The following is a 9,970-nucleotide window of genomic DNA, read 5'->3' as shown; positions in this document are numbered from 1 at the left end:
AAAGTTTTAGCACCTATGTTTAGGTCATTGATCTGTTTTAAGTTAGTTTTCACATGTATTATAAGGTGAACATCCAACTTCATTATTTTGCATGTAGATATTCAGTTTTCCTAGCACCATTTGTTGAAAAGTCTGTTCTTTCTCCATTAAATGGTCCTGGCACCCTTGTCACAATTCAGTTGCCCATACAAGCCACAGTTTATTTCTGGGCCCTCTATTCGCTTGTGTCTGTATGTCTCTCCTTATGCCAGTACCATACTGTTTTGATTACTGTAGCTTTAAAGTAAATGTTGAGATCAGGAAGTATAAAGCCTCCAATTTTGTTCTTTTTCTTTTTTTTATTTTTGCATAAAGACAAACTTTATTGAGCCCCTAGCTCTCTTTATTGAGCACTAGCTCTCTTTCTCCTGCACAGTCTTGGTTCCTCAGAGAAGTCCAGTCCGGTGGGCAGCAGTGAGACCCACTTTGCAGCCAGCAGGGGCATCTCTGCGGATGATGGAGGGCTTGCCAATGTGCTGGGGGTTACCACCTTCAAAAGGATGCTCCACAGGGTTCCACTACTCGTGGCCAGCAATTCCTCTTTGCCTTATATCTGTAGTAGGGCCCCGCCAGCCTTCAAGATGGGTTTGTCAGTTCCGCCACCTCCAGCCACCACACCAACCACAGCTCTGTTGGCTGAGGAGATAACCTTCTTGGAGCCAGAGGGCAGCTTCACACGGGTCTTCTTGGTCTCAGGGTTGTAGGAGATAACGGTGACATAGTTCCCTGATGCCCGGGCCAGCTTGCCACGGTCTCCATGTTTCTCCTTCAGGCAGCACACGATTGTACCCTCAGTCATGGGGCCCACAGGGAGCATATTGTCAATGTTGAACTGAGCCGTCTTGCCGCAATACACAAACTGGCCTGTGTGAATGCCCTCGGCGGCAATGAATAGCTCCGTTTGCTTCTTAAACCGGTATGGATCTCGGAAAACCACCTTGGCGAGGGGCGCGCTGCGGCCCGGGTAGTGGATGACATACTTCAGAGTGCCCTTGATGTAGCCGTGTCGCTCCACGAAATCCACGGCGTGCAGGCACGCGGAGCCCTAAAGGTGCTTCACTTGCGCGGGGAACACAGACCCGGCGCCCTTCCTCTGCCCTCTGATCACGCGGCCCATGGCGACGGGTCCTGGTCATGAGCGTGGCCGAAAGAGCTGTTCTTCTTTTTCAAGATTAATTTGGCTATTTAGGATCCCTTGAGATTCAATATGAGCTTTAGAATGGATTTGCTTATTTCTGTAAAAAAACATTATTGGGATTTTGATAGAGTTTATGTTGAATCATAGATAGCTCTTAGTGTTAACTAATTGAACATCAGTGTCCTTCCTTTCATTGCTGTCTTCTTTCATTCCTTTCAGCTATGTTTTGTAGTCTCCAGCATACAAGTCTTCTTCCTCCGTGATTAATTTTAATCCTAAGTGTTTTATTCTTGTTGATCCTATTGTAATTGAAAATGTTTTTCTTTTCTTTTTTGGAGACGGAGTCTTCTTCTATTGCCCAGGATGGAGTGCAGTGGCGCAATCTCAGCTCACTGCAGCCTCTGCTTCTCCTGCCTCAGCCTCCCGAGTAGCTGGGACTACAGGCGCGCGCCACCATGCCCGGCTAATTTTTTCGTTTTGTTTGTATTTTTAGTAGAGACGGGGTTTGACCATATTGGCCAAGTTGGTCTCGAACTCCTGACCTCGTGATCCGTCTGTCTCGGCCTTCCAAAGTGCTGGGAGGATTACAGGAGTGAGCCACCGTGCCCGGCGGGGAAATGTTTTCTTAATTGTCTTTTCAGATTGTTCATTAATAGTGTATAGAAATGCAACTGAGTTTTACATCCTTCAATTTTATCGAATTTGTTTACTGGCTGTAACTTTTTTGTGTTTATATATATAAAAAACATCGAAGTTTTTTATATATAAAATCATCATCTGTGACAGAAATACTTTTGCCTTTTTTTCCAGTTTGGATGCCTTTTATTTCTTTTTCTTGTTTGGTTTTTTTTTGCCCCTCTATCTAGAACTGCCAATACCAGCTAAATGCAGTAGTAAAAGTAGGCATTCCTGTCTTGTTCCTGATCTTACAGAAAAAAACTTTCAGTCTTTCATTATTGAGGATAATGTTCATAAAAAGCCTTTATCATATTGAGGGAATTTCCTTCCATGTGTACTTTATTGAATTTTTTTTCTTATCATGAAAGTGTTTAAAGTTTGTCAAATGCTTTTTTTGTATTAATTCAAAAGACTTTTTTCTTTCATTCTGTTTATGTATACATTATGTTAATTACTTGTTTTGTATGCTGAATCTTTCCATTTCAGGAATGAATCCTACTTTGCTATGGTGTATAATCCTTTTAATATATTGTTGATTTCAGTTTGCCAGTATTTTGTTGAGGAATTTAGCATTGATAAAAAAAATATTAGCCTGTAGCTTTCTTTTTGTAATCGCTTTGTCTGCCTTTGGTACCAGAGTAATGCTAGCTTAATAAAATGAATTAGGAAGTGTTTCCTACTCTTCAGTTTTGTGGAAAAGTGTGAGAAGGACCGCTTAATTATTTAAATGTTTGATAGAATTCATCAGTTAAGCCAGCTGGTCCAGGGCTTTTTTTCATGGTAGGTTTTTGATTACTGTTACAATATCCTTACTAGTTATAGGTCTTTTCAGATTTCTGATTCTTTATGATTCAATCTTTGTAGATTGTGTGTTTCTAGGAGTTTGCTCATTTAATCTAGGTCATCCAATTTGCTGGCATACAATTTTCATAGTGTACTCTTATAATTCTTTTTATTTTTGTAAATTTAGTAATAATATCCCCGCTTTCACTTCCAATTTTAATACTTTGAGTCTCTTTTCTTTTCTTTTTTTTTGTTTTTACTTAGTCAATCTAGCTAAATGTCAAGTTTGCTGACAATGTAGACAACTTTTCAAAGAACTTCTGGTTTTATTGAATTGTCTGTATTGTTTTCAGCCTGCCTTTTCTGATGGCCTGTCTTTTATTACAGCCTGCCCTATGGATTTAGCACTTTCTAACCAGTCTCCACAACTGCATAACCCTATTACTTCTTCAATTTATCAGTCTCTCCCTGTGCACCTCTCTCCCAATCTCTCCCTCTCTCTGCCTCTCCCTACCTCCTTCTCCGCCTCTCTCTCCCACCTTCCCCGCCTCTTACACACGCACACACACACACACACACATACACACCCCTTGATGAGTACACATAAAATGAACACACCTGGGAAACCAGGCATTTCCAGTTCCTTTTCAGTTACTACCCACTCTTCCCAGAGGGAAGCACTATTGTGACTTCTGGCTGGACAGCGGAATGTTACCTGCTTTATAATTTAAATCAGTGGAGCCACAGAGTACTGTCCTTTTCTGTCTGGTTTATTTTAGTCATCAACTCCGTGAGATTCATCCACATAGTTGTAGATTGTTCATTATTGTTGCAATAGATTATTTCATGTGAATTAATTCATGCATCTGCTGATGGGCACTTGCGAAGTTTCCAGTAGTTTTTATTATTCTGAATAGTTTACTGGGCATTCTGGTAAATATATTTGGTGAATATATGTACCAATTTGTGGTAGGCAAATAACAACGGTCAGGATGTGATATCTTTGATTTTAATAAGTAGAAAGTCTGAAATATATGGAAAAAACTACCAGGAAAAAAAAAGTCTGAGTAGAACATAGAGATTTTCTAAAGCCAAACCTGGATAGTCTCGCCCTAGGTACCCGAATTCCAACACCTTCCAGCAGGGTTGTTTCCGTAGTGTAGTGGTTATCACGTTCGCCTAACACGCGAAAGGTCCCTGGTTCGAAACCAGGCGGAAACAAGTGGTCACCTTTCTTACGTTTTGTTCCTGAGAGTCTCCATTTGAACTAGATAGGACCTTTGTATATGATCAAGCACCTAAATCAAAGGATCTCATATCCTCCTTTTTTTGATTTGAGCCACCTCAGGAACAATTTTGCTCCCTCCTTTGTCCTCAGCCGCGGTGAGGCCCATATCACCCCATCTTGCCGCGCCCCAGCATGTCGCTGTCCCAGCTCCCTCCCCTTATGCTCTGTGTGGCCTGTAGGTTCTAGGGCCCAATGGCATCAACTCGAGTAGGCTCTAGTGGTGCAGGATCCCGCCTATACTATGTAGGTGAGATTGGCTTCCTTGAAATTTCCAGAGCCACTTGTGCAGGTTCTTTGCCAAGACATTTTCCTTAGGGGTTTCTAAAAATAAGCAATGCTTAGGACCCAGGTCCGTGAGAAAAAAATAAAAAAAGAAACAGGGCCATGCTTTGAGCCAAGTGAATAACTGATATTCTATTGACTTCCCTTTACCCCTAAGTGAAGAGAGAATTTTTCACAAAATAGGTAAGAGGCAATTTCATGTGGATACTTAGAAACTGTCAAGTGTTTAAAAAAAAAAAAAAATTATATACTGGCCTGGCCTCTATGAGTACTCAACACCAGATGTTGGCATTATGGGTAAGATGCGCCAATCAACTGAACTCATCAGTAACAAAAGAAACTGATTTCTTTCTTAAACTTAAGAGTGTGCTAGGCTGGGCGCGGTGGCTCAGGCCTGTAATCCCACCATTCTGGGAGGCCGAGGCAGACGGATTACTTGAGGTCCGGAGTTCAAGACCAGCTTGGTCAACATGGCAAAACCCCTATCTCTATAAACTTACAGAAATTAGCTGGGTGTGATGGCACACACCTGTAGTCCCAGCTACTTGGGAGGCTGAGGTGTGAGAATTACTTGAACCTGGGAGGAGGAGGTTACAGTGAGCCAAGATTGTGCCACTGCACTCCAGCCTGGGCAACAGAGTGAGACTGCCTAAAAAAAAAAAGTGTGCTAAACCAGCATTGTCAGTTTAAATTTCACTGTAATAAAGCAGACAATTCCTTAACTTCTGATATCCACCTTCCGTAATCTACCTGTAGTGCCTCACTGAGTTTTTTAATAAACTCTCCAACCAAATGGTTATAAATTACTTGTTTTAACAACAAAACCAAAGAGCAACAACAACAACAAAAAAGCTTGATATAGGGAAAAAGAGAAGGACCACATTCATGTAACTTTAATTACAGTATATTGTTATAATTGTTATACTTTATTATTAGTTGCTGTTATTTACCCTGGCTATTTTATCAATTAAACCATTACAGGTATGTGTTGTAAACCCAAAATATCTGAGACAGATCTCAACCAATTTAGAGAGTTTATTTTGCTAAGGTTAAGGATACACCTGTTACACAGGCTCAGGAGGTCCTGACAACCTGTGCCCAAGGTGGTCAGCATACAGCTTGCTTTTATACATTTTAAGGAGACATGAGACATCAATCACTATGTGTAAGATGTACATTGGTTTGATCCAGTAGGACTGGACAACTCAAAGTGGTGGTGGGGTCTTCCAGGTCATAGGTAGAAAAGACACAAAAGACAAATGTTGCATTCCTTTGAGTCCTTGATCAACCTTTCACTGAATACACAATTTAGTTTGGCTCAGTGAATCTGCATTTTTACATAAACAATAGGGCAGAGGAAACAATCAGATATGCATTTGTCTCAGGTAAGCAGAGGGATGACAGTTTGGTTTTTTTGTTTTGTTTTGTTTTGTTTGAGACAGAGTCTCACTCTGTCACCCAGGCTGAAGTGCAGTGGTGCGATCTTGGCTCACTGCAACAACCTCCTCACTGCAACAACCTCTGCCTCCTGGGTTCAAGCGATTCTCCTGTCTCAGCCTCTCCAATAGCTGGGATTACAGGCACATGCCACTACACCTGGCTAAGTTTTGTATTTTTATTAGAGACAGGGTTTTGCCATGTTGGCCAGGCTGGTCTCCTGACCTCAGGTGATCTGCCCACCTTGGCCTCCCAAAGTGCTGAGATTACAGGCGTGAATGACCCACCGCACCTGGCCAGAGGAATGACTTTCGGTCCCACACCTGTGAAGGTAAGCTATCAGTTTACATTGCCAGGGTAAAATTCAACAGAATTGTTTTAGGATAAATACCTTAAGGCCTTCAAGGAATTTCCTTGTGGGCAAATTGTGAGGGAGGTATGTAGCTCTTTTATCTTTTTAACTATCTTGTTTAGGAATAAAATGAGAGGCAGGTTTGCCTGTAGTTCCCAGCTTGACTTTTCTGTTGACTTAGTGATTTTAGGGTTCTAAAGTTTATTTTCCTTTCACAGTGTGTATAGAAGAAAAAACAGTTATGTATAGGGTTTAGTACTATCAGCAGTCTCAAGCATCCACTAGGGGTCTTGGAATATATCCCCCATGAATAAAAGGACTATTGTATCTGAAACTGTACCAAACTAAGAAGAAAGGTATAAGAGTCTGCACTAATGGGACATCCACAGTTGGGGCCCAGGCTTTTTCTAGGAACAGAAATACAGAGAAATTCACTGATCTTCCTCACATGCAGAAGAATCTCCTCACATGCAGAAGAATCAGAACCTGATTCTATGAAACAGGTTTTCCTACTTTACTCTGAAACTCTACATTGCTCTGAAATGACCAAATCATAAAATATTGAGATTGTTAAAAAAAGTTTTCCAGGTCACTAAATGTAACTGCCCAACGGGTTCATCTTGCCTGCTGCCTAGACAGAGCCAATTTATCAAGACAGGGAAATTGCAATGGAGAAAGAGTAATTCACGCAGAGCCAGCTGCGTGGGAGACCAGAGTTTTATTATTACTCAAATCAGTCTCCCTGAGCATTGGAGCACTGGGGGATGGTAATTTTAAAAGATAATTTAGCAGCAGCCACGGTGGCTCATACTTGTAATCCCAGGACTTTGGGAGGCCGAGGTGGGCAGATTACTTGAGGTCAGGAGTTCAAGACCAGCCTGGCCAACATGGTGAAATCCCACTTCTACTAAAAATACAAAAACTAGCTGGCCATAGGGGCGGAAGGGGAGCCTGTAATCCCAGCTACTCGGGAGGCTGAGGCAGGAGAATCACTTGAACCCGGGAGGTGGAGGTTTCAGTGTGCCGAGATTGTGCCATTGCACTCCAACCTGGGCAACAATAGCGACAGTTGGTCTCAAACAAACAAAAATAAATAAATTAATTAAAAGATTATTTAGGGGGTAAGGGCCATGGGAAGTAGGGAGTGCTGATTGGTCAGGTCGGAGATGGAATCATAGCAGGTGTGGAAGTGAGGTTTTCTTGAGGTTTCTCTTGTTCCTCGGTGGGACTGCAGAACTGGGTGGTGGTAGCTGATCCATCGAATGTAGGGTCTGCAAAACATCTCAAGCACCCATTTTAGGTTTTACAGTAGTGATGTTATCCCCAGGAGCAATATGGGGAGCTTCAGATTCTTGCAGCCAGAGGATGCATGACGGACCCCTAAACCATAATTTGTAATCTGGTAGCTAATTTGTTAGTCCTACCCAGGCAATAAGGGATTTTCTTTTGGGAAAAAGCTGTTATGGTCATTGTTCTGAACTATAAACTATAAACTAAGTTCCTCCCAAAGTTAGTTCAGCCTACGTCCAGGAATGAACAAGGACAGATTGGAGGTTAGAAGAAAGATGGTTAGGTCAGATCTTTTTCACTGTCTCAGCTATAATTTTGCAGTGGTTGTTTCATAAAGACAAAAAACAAGTTTAAAGTTTATTAATAGCAAAGAAGTCAGTCAACTTTAAAAGTTTCCTCTGCTCGGCCGGGCACGGTGTCTCATGCCTGTAACCCCAGCACTTTGGGAGGCCGAGGCAGGTGGATCGCCTGAGGTCAGGAGTTTGAGACCAGCCTGACCAATACGGCGAAACTCTGCCTCTACTAAAAAAATTCCACGAAAATTAGCTGGGCGTGGTGGCATGTCCCAGCTACTCAGTAGGCTGAGACAGGAGAAGCTTGAACCTGGGAGAATTGCTTGAACCTGGGAGGCGGAGGTTTCAGTGAGCCAAGATTGTACCACTGCACTCCAGCATAAGCGACAGAGCAAGACTCCGTCTCAAAAAAAAAAAAAAAAAAAAAAAATTTCCTCTGCTCAAAATACCTTTCCTTCTTCACCTGGCCTGGCATTTGTGAAGTATTTGGGTCACTGGGGAAACCCCTTCCTGGGTACTGGGTTGTGGAGTTTTGGTATTGTTGGTTTTGATAAATGGAAGATACGATGAAAGGAAAAACTTGCCTCAAATATGAAAATGCTCAAAGGAAAAAAATACATTTCACAATACTAAATATGGGACATCCAAGAAAACTCCATTTTAATTTTTAGAGGTGACTCGTGGGTATACGGTAGTTTCCATAGAAACTGGGCGGAAATATATCCTGTCAGTATTGTTTTTTCTTCTCTCTCCACTTTAGCTTAGTTAATTCTTTCACTAAACTCGACTCCAGTTGTCAACGCAAACGTCAACACCAAAGGTAAACACTGAACATTGTTGCAAAACTAGTATCGCTGTGGGGCCCTAACTCTGGTCTCTACACTTGCGTAGCTTCTGACCTGGGCTGAGGTGCAGGTGGTACAGGTCCCACCTACCTGGTGCACCTGGCCACTCTTCACAATCAGGAAAGAGTGAGGCTCTCAAGGTTTATAAAACGGAACAGAACTCCTTTTGGGGTTTGTTGTTTGTTTGTTTGGGTTTTTGTTTGTTTGTTTTCTTTTTGTTTTTGAGACAGAGTCTCGCTCTGTTGCCCAAGCTGGGGTGCAGTGGCACAATCAGGGCTCACTGCTGCCTGGACCCCCCGGGCTCAAGCAATTCTCCCATCTTAGCCCCCAGAGTAGCTGGGACCACAAGCACATGCCACCATGCCAGGCTAATTTTTTAATGTTTTGTTGTGGGTGGGGGAAGGGGTGTCTCACTATATTGCCCAAGCTGGTCTCGAACTCAAGAGCTCAAAAGACTCTCCCGCTTCAGTCTCTCAGAGTATTGGGATTACAGGCGTGAGCCACCATGCCTGGCAGAGTTTCCCTTTGAATCACATCTGTGCACATTTTATTGTGCTTTATATCATTGAGCCATATATATCACTTAAGAGTTATTTGCCAAATATTTGTATTGCAAATATCTTCTTATCACTTGAGTCTGGGAAACACTTTAATGATCTCTTGTGATGAAATTGTTAATTTTGATGGCACATGCCTATAATCCCAGCTACTTGGGAGGCTGAGGCAGGAGAACTGTTTGAACCTGGGAGGTAGAGGTTGCAGTGAGCTGAGATCGCACCACACACGGTACTGTAGCCTGGGCGACCCAGCAAGACTCCGTCTCAAAAATAATAATTAGAAGAAGAAATTGTTAATTTTTATGAAGTCCAATTCATTTAACTTTGGTTTAGTTATTTTTGTGTCTCCCTAAGAAATTTTTCTTTCCCCAAGGTCACATAAATATTCGATTCTTTTTTATCCCCCTCATAACTTTATTTATTTTTCACTTTTAGAATTATGAGCAAAAAACCTGAACAGGCAATTCTAAAATAGAATATGTTAATGGCCAATGAGTACATGAGCATACGTTTTCACAGCAATAAAAAGTTTGCTGATTTCTTTATTTTAACCAGTGGTGACCAGACAAAGACCTCAATGGCCTCTGGTAACATTATTTCCTTTCCAGAAATCTTTTCAAAACTCTTCTGTGAAGGTTGTGTTTTTCTGGGGGAGGGGCGGAAGCATGATTTGAGGTGTGTTGCAGATGGAGATAAGATAAGGTTTCTGCCTTCAGGATTTTGAGGAATATCTGCCCTTCAGAAGCGTGCTTAATCTGATTCTGTTGATCTCCCTTTCTTTTTCAGTTTGCGCCATCTCTCCAATCCTGAGACTTAGTTCATAGCTGCATTTGATCTACATCTCTTCGGCTCCAGACGGTTTTACTAGGGGTCAAATGTGGGCTGCATCTCTCTGGGACAAAGGGAGTCCTACTAGAGTCAGATTGCCCTCTCCAGCCAAAAGAACCTACAAGTTAGGTGCTTGAGACATAAGGTCCTATCAGTTAGG

General features: G+C 42.1%; 1 non-coding gene and 1 pseudogene across 1 annotated transcript; one reads left to right on the top strand and one right to left on the bottom strand.

Annotated features, from left to right (window-relative positions):
• Positions 1-392: 392 nt before the first annotated feature.
• On the bottom strand, positions 393-1,156 carry LOC103221950 (large ribosomal subunit protein uL2-like; annotated as a pseudogene).
• A 2,630-nt stretch (positions 1,157-3,786) lies between these two features.
• TRNAV-AAC (transfer RNA valine (anticodon AAC)) lies at positions 3,787-3,859 on the top strand. The gene has a single exon. It is a non-coding gene; the product is annotated as a tRNA-Val (tRNA).
• The last annotated feature ends 6,111 nt before the right edge of the window (positions 3,860-9,970 follow it).

The sequence above is a fragment of the Chlorocebus sabaeus genome, chromosome 17 (genome assembly GCF_047675955.1).
Source record: "Chlorocebus sabaeus isolate Y175 chromosome 17, mChlSab1.0.hap1, whole genome shotgun sequence".
NCBI classification, from domain to species: Eukaryota; Metazoa; Chordata; class Mammalia; order Primates; family Cercopithecidae; genus Chlorocebus; species Chlorocebus sabaeus.
Note: the sequence above shows the minus strand (reverse complement) of the source record. Positions and strands in the feature narration are given on the sequence as shown.